Here is a 6,106-nt window from a genome sequence, read left to right as displayed (position 1 = left end):
TTCTTCAAACTTTCTGTTATACTTCTCATCCATTTCTATAAGGACGTTTTTTACATGTTGTTTAAGAACGTCAATCACTTTCATAGTCAATTTTTTCTACTTCTTCTTTATTAAGGTGTTCATGTCCTTCTGCTGTGGGGTCGCTGGTTTCTGGTGGTTTCATGTTGTTTTTCAGATTGTTGTGTGAATTTTTGCATTGGCGCCTGCCCATCTCTTTCTCCTAATGCTCCCCTATGGATCTTCTTTTACAGGGTCAGGTCTCCTTGCCCACTGATGTACCTTCCCAGTGATGTCACTCCCCAGTGATGGCTATCCTGGTGCCTAGATCAGATCTCTGTTCTGCTTGAGTAGCTCCTAAACAAAGGGCCTAACTTGCTTGCTGCAGGCAGGCTATTGAGACAAAGAACTACCGCCCTCCCGGTTGCCCTCCTGATTTGATTATGAATCAGTCCCAGGGCCAGCCCAAACAGGCTGAGCTGGGAGATGTTATGTGGCCAAAGAGGGGAGAGAGGTAGATGGCAGACAGGGGGGAGGGGCGGTCTGGATGCAAGCTGGGTGGGATAAGATGAGAGAGGAGGTATGGGGCAGTATAGCCCCTGCAGGATGACCAGGAAGTGCAGGAGGGATGAGGAACTTCTGAGTTCCCTTTTCGGGGCTGCTCCAGCACTCACTCAACTCAATAATGGTTCTCCTGGTGCCCAGATTGGATCTCCGTGCTGTTTGGGTAGCTCGTAAACAAGGGGCCTACCTTGCTTGCTGCAGGCAGGCTATTGAGACAAAGGAACTATCGCCCTCCTCGTTGCCCTTCTGATTTAATTAGGATTCAGTCCCAGCGCCTGCCCGAACAGGCTGACCTGGAAAATGTTATGTGGCCAAAGAGGGGAGGGAGGAAGATGGGGGGGGGTGGTTCTGGATGCAAGCTGGGTGGGATAAGAAGAAAGAGGAGGTATCGGGCAGTGTAGTCCCTGCAGGATGACCAGGAAGTGTAGGAGGGATGAGGAATGTCTGAGTTTCCTGTTCCGGGATGCTGCTGCACGTACTCACCCCAATGATGGCTCTCCTGGTGCCCAGATCGGATCTCAGTGCTGCTTGGGTAGCTTGTAAACAAAGGGCCTACCTTGTTTGCTGCAAGCAGGCTATTGAGACAAAGAAACTACCACCCTCCAGGTTGGAACTTTTTTATAGGAGACATTTGGGACCCATAGAGGTAAAATAAAATTTCTAACTTCCAACAATGAGTTAACAACCAGAAATTCATTATTAATTTATTAATGCTTTTGTCAAATTTCCTACTGATAATTCCCTATTGATAATACCCTGACACTTATTTGCATTTTTTTTCGAAATTTACTTTATTTCTTGTATCTCTCAGTGTGTGAGTGTGTACAACTGAGTGGAAGACCTGAGGTTTTCTGTGAGAGAAACAGCTGCTCTGTACCCCCTGAGCACTCCTACACCCCTCACCCTAGTGATTATAGTAATAAGGGTTGTTCTTTGTTTACTACTCAAAATGTGTCAATTACTTGACACCTAAATGAGATATTTACTATTCTCACTTCACACTTGGAGAAACAGTGTGTGATGATTAATCTCAATTGTCAACTTGATGAAATGAGAATTTCCTAGGATGAGATTCTGACCGCCCCCCCCCCCCGCATGTTGTAGTGGACTGTATTGATCATACTAATTGGAGCAAGAAACTCCTTTCATTGTGAATAGTACCATTTCCTAGACAGAATTTTTGGTCTTATTTTAAAAGACCCTAAGCAATAGTGGAGAAGGTAAACTGGACTTCCCCTATAATCATAGTGATGATCACCTTAATTGTCTCCATAGAACTTGCATTTAGCAAACTGATGGAAGCAGATGCAGAGATCTAGAGTTAAGAGTGAGTCAAGCTTCCTGAGACCAGAAGAAGAGAGGGAGGAAAAATAATATGAGCAAGGGAGTCAAGACCATGATGGGGATACCCACAAAAACAGCTGACCCGAGCTTGGGGGAGCTCACTGATTCTGAACTAACAGTGAGGGAGCCAACAAACGACCCAATTAGACCCTCTGAATGTGGGTGACAGATGTGTAACTGGGGCAGTCTGTAGGCCTGGGATAGTCTGTAGGCCACTGGCAGTGGGATCAGGATTTAGCCCTAGTGCTTGAACTCTCTTTTTGGAGCCGATTCTTTTTGGAGGGATACCTTTTTCAGACTAAATACAGCAGGGAGGGCCTCTGCCCTGCCTCAAAGTGATGTGTCAGACTTTGTTGATTCTCCACAGGAAGCCTTAACTTCTCTGAGGAGTGGATGGGGGGCAGGATAGGGGAATGTGGAGAGAGTGGGAAGAGGGGAGGAGGAAAAACTGGGATATGTATGTAATATGAGAAAATATAGTTTTTAAAAATTAATTAATTTAAATAAATAAATATTAAAAAGAAGAAGAAAGTGAGCTGAGAACACACTTCCATGATGTTTTGCTTCCTAACTATGGACACAATGTGACTAGATGCCCCAGCTTCTCACTGGTGTTAGTCCTCAGCCTTGATGGATCACAGTCTTGCACCATGAGTCAACCTAATCCCCTTTCTCTCAAATTGCTTTGTCAGAGTGCATCTAACCACTGTGACAGTAAAAACAGCTAAGTCGGGGTTTTACCAGAGTCCTGCGTGGCCCAGGAAAAATAGATTCAGAGGTCAATGGTGCACCTTCCTGTGTTCGACACCCCAACTGCTGTCACTTTGTTGCACTCCTGGTGCCTGGTTATGGAATATTTCTTCCTTGAACTTTTGCAAGACTTGTGCAAAGGGTTGCATTATGGGAATGCCATAACAAATTAGGAGATGGTGGCACAGAAGAGAGCTAGAATGAGTGAAACTGGACCTACAGACCAGCAGAAAATTAAAAACCAAGGTTGGTCTCTGCATCTGCTGAATTTGCCATTTTCTATATTAAAAAAAAAGTTCCTTGTGGAAAAGACTCAGTCAGCTCCAATCACTTATCCAAGATATTCTTGGAGCTGAAGCTAGAATATCCAGTTTGGCATGCGAAGTGTGATTTTAATTAGGCCACTTCCCTCCAGGAGCTGGGGGCTCTGCTAGAGTCTGTGTGTGGGCAGTATGCAAGGAGCACAGAGGTGAGGGCCATTCATGACAAGTCTCCCAGAGAAGATTGGCTGTCATTTTGTGAAATTTCTTCTATTCCTTCCTTTTCTTAAAGTAATTGAAATCACTGAATCACTGTACCCAGAGAGTACTCTGGCCTCCCTTGGATACGAAAGGGCTTTGGAGCTCTTGGGTCAGAGGCAGCTCATAAGCAGGACACTTGTTTTCCAGCCAGAAGACCCCTGTGTGACTCAGCTCAGACAGGTGTCTTCCATGCATGCTTTATGAAATCCCTTCTGGGATGAGAGAGACTTTTTCCTACTACCCAAGTGAAAAGTTGGTGTTCCTCCTGCCCACGCTTCTCTAGAGTGCCTCATGATTTAAGATTTTTTTATTTCTATACTGCAAAGCCATACGCAGATATATTACTGGCTGCAGACTGGGTCTCCTCAAGCTGGAGAAAGCCAGTCATGAAGCTGGGTTTGTAGGTGGGCCCACTCAGAGGAGTCTGCATAAAGAATTCCACAGATGAGAAACCAAGCAGTCCTCCGGGAATCTTACATTCAAATGAGGATCCAAGGAGCATATCTCTTGCAAATTGTCTCCCCCTCATCATTCCCCCTTGAAAATTGGAATATGCTTCTTAATTTAAGAAAAGGCAAGAAATCTCCTAAAATAGAAATATAGTTACACCATGCTTCTACTTTAAAATATGCGTGCCTTCTTCCTCCCAGAATTCTGTTCTGTCTACTCCACCCACCTAAAGGCTGTGGTATCAAAAGGCCAAGACAGCTTCTTTATTCAAGCAATGAAAGCAACACACAAACAGAACCTCCTACACCACTTATTGAATTAACAAACTAGACAACAGAGTTAAACTTTAATGGTCTGTCATTTCCTAGGGGTTAAACATGTCTCTTGAAAACATACAACATAAGAAAGACAGGTGTAAATTTTTATTAATAACCTACAAATAGACTGTAGACATTGCTGATGAAAGAGTTTGGGGCAGGTTTATAGTAAGCACTGAGCACAGAGAACCTTTTGAAACAATGGAATGAAGAACAGCAAGATCAAACGTGGGCATGTTATGGTAGGTATGGAGTCCCTTCTGTGTGCTTTTTTTTAAAGAATACACAGAAGCATATTATTTGTTTGGACTAATTTACATCTGTGCTACACAGCTAAAGGTGTAGAACAAATAAATGTCATCCATTGGGCAGAAACAGAAAGTCATGAAACCTAGCCAAGAAAAAAGTATTTGCTTCTCTTTGCTTTTCCAGACAAGAAAGTGATAAACTGACTTCAGCAAATAATCAGCAATAAGAACCATAGAACTGTCAAAAAATCATGCCAGAGGATAACACATTTGCAGTTGAAATGAATCAAAATAAATAAATAAATAAATAACAGGAGATAGAAGATTTCTTCACAAATAAATTTCACACATAATGTGTTTCCACTCTATGCAGCATCCTAAGTCTTATAGACCACAGTCAGCTATGGATATGCTAGTTCAAAGCTGACTCATGGATAGGTCATTATTCACTGAGAAGGCTCCCATGTTCTTAAGAAGGCAGTTATAGAATTTCAGATCTCATACAGGAATTTCTAACCATCAAAGTGCAGACATGTTATTTCTTCTCATGTCAGAGTTCTTCAGATAGAACTAATACAATGCCAATGGATGATAGATAGATCCCATATATATGACAGACAGACTGAGAAAGCATAGTAGAAAAGTAATAGATGATAATAGATATTAATAAATTCAAAATAGATAAAAGATAGATGATAGATAAGTAGTTGTTTGAGAAAGATAGATATTTAAATTATATAAATGCCAGAGACTTAAAGATATATTAATAGATAAAAATACAATATATAGATAGGGAAGACGTCCATAGGCCTGCCTGTTACCACTCAGCCCAGGCAAGTGAAAGATACCCACCAGCCAGCGTAAGTCCTAAATTTTCAGGCTGGCTGAAGTCAGCTATAAACCCACTCTAAATGTACAATGAAGATGAACAAATATATGGTGGAGGAATTGAAGAGAAAGAGAAACAGACTAGTTCATAGACCATGGAAAGAGACAGAACTGAAGAATCAAAAGCTGTGCTGTGTGGGGTCTGGCTGCTGCCAAGTGCCATGTCTGGGTCCATGGTCCTACCACAGCTGGGTCTGTGTTAACATCTATAACCCACGTTGCCACCAACGGCCACAAAAATACCTGGAGGCTGGTTTGCCACCTGTAGCCATGCCGGTGTCTGAGGGATGTGCCATTGCTGGAGCTGTGCTTATCTGGGTGACCTGCACTGCCACCACGACCATGGTGACATCCACGGTGCTGCTGCCGTTGGCCATTTTGTGTCTATGGTCCTGCTGTAGCTGAGGTCTGTGTTGATGTCCATGACCCATGTTATCACAAGGAACCATAGGAACCAAGCATGTTGAAATTTGAGGGCTGGGCTGAGCCTGCCCCAGCCTTCACTGTCTCTGGCCTAATTGACCATGCCCCTCACTGGACACTGCAGCAGGAAAGTTGAACCCATCCCCCATTGGAGAATTGACCCCTGCACTAGGGAGAGATGGTCCCACTCTTCACCATGGCCATAGGAGAGCTGACTCTGGCCCTTGCCTGATGGGGGTGGTTCTAGCAGTCCAGAACAATCAGCTCAGCTACTAACAAGCACACATCCTGGGTTTTGGATTTGCCCACCCTAGCAACTACCCTAACTATGACCTACTGGAGCACAGGAAGGGATTGGTCTTGAAGGATATTAGCCTCTATGACTCAGGGCAGGATTGTCCAAGAGCAGTTTGAGTGAGGGTCCAGTGATGATGGTGTGTCAGAAGTCAGAAGCCATGAGCCAGACTAATGACGCATTGCAATGAGTCATTTGCAGATGGGACTGTTTGAACAAAAGATTATACTACATGACATATACGGCAGTTCCCAATGTCACTAAAACAAATAAAGTGATGTTTCAGAGGCAGGAAAGAGAGGACCAAGA

The sequence above is a fragment of the Microtus ochrogaster genome, chromosome 10, assembly GCF_000317375.1.
Source record: "Microtus ochrogaster isolate Prairie Vole_2 chromosome 10, MicOch1.0, whole genome shotgun sequence".
Taxonomy (NCBI): Eukaryota; Metazoa; Chordata; class Mammalia; order Rodentia; family Cricetidae; genus Microtus; species Microtus ochrogaster.
Note: the sequence above shows the minus strand (reverse complement) of the source record.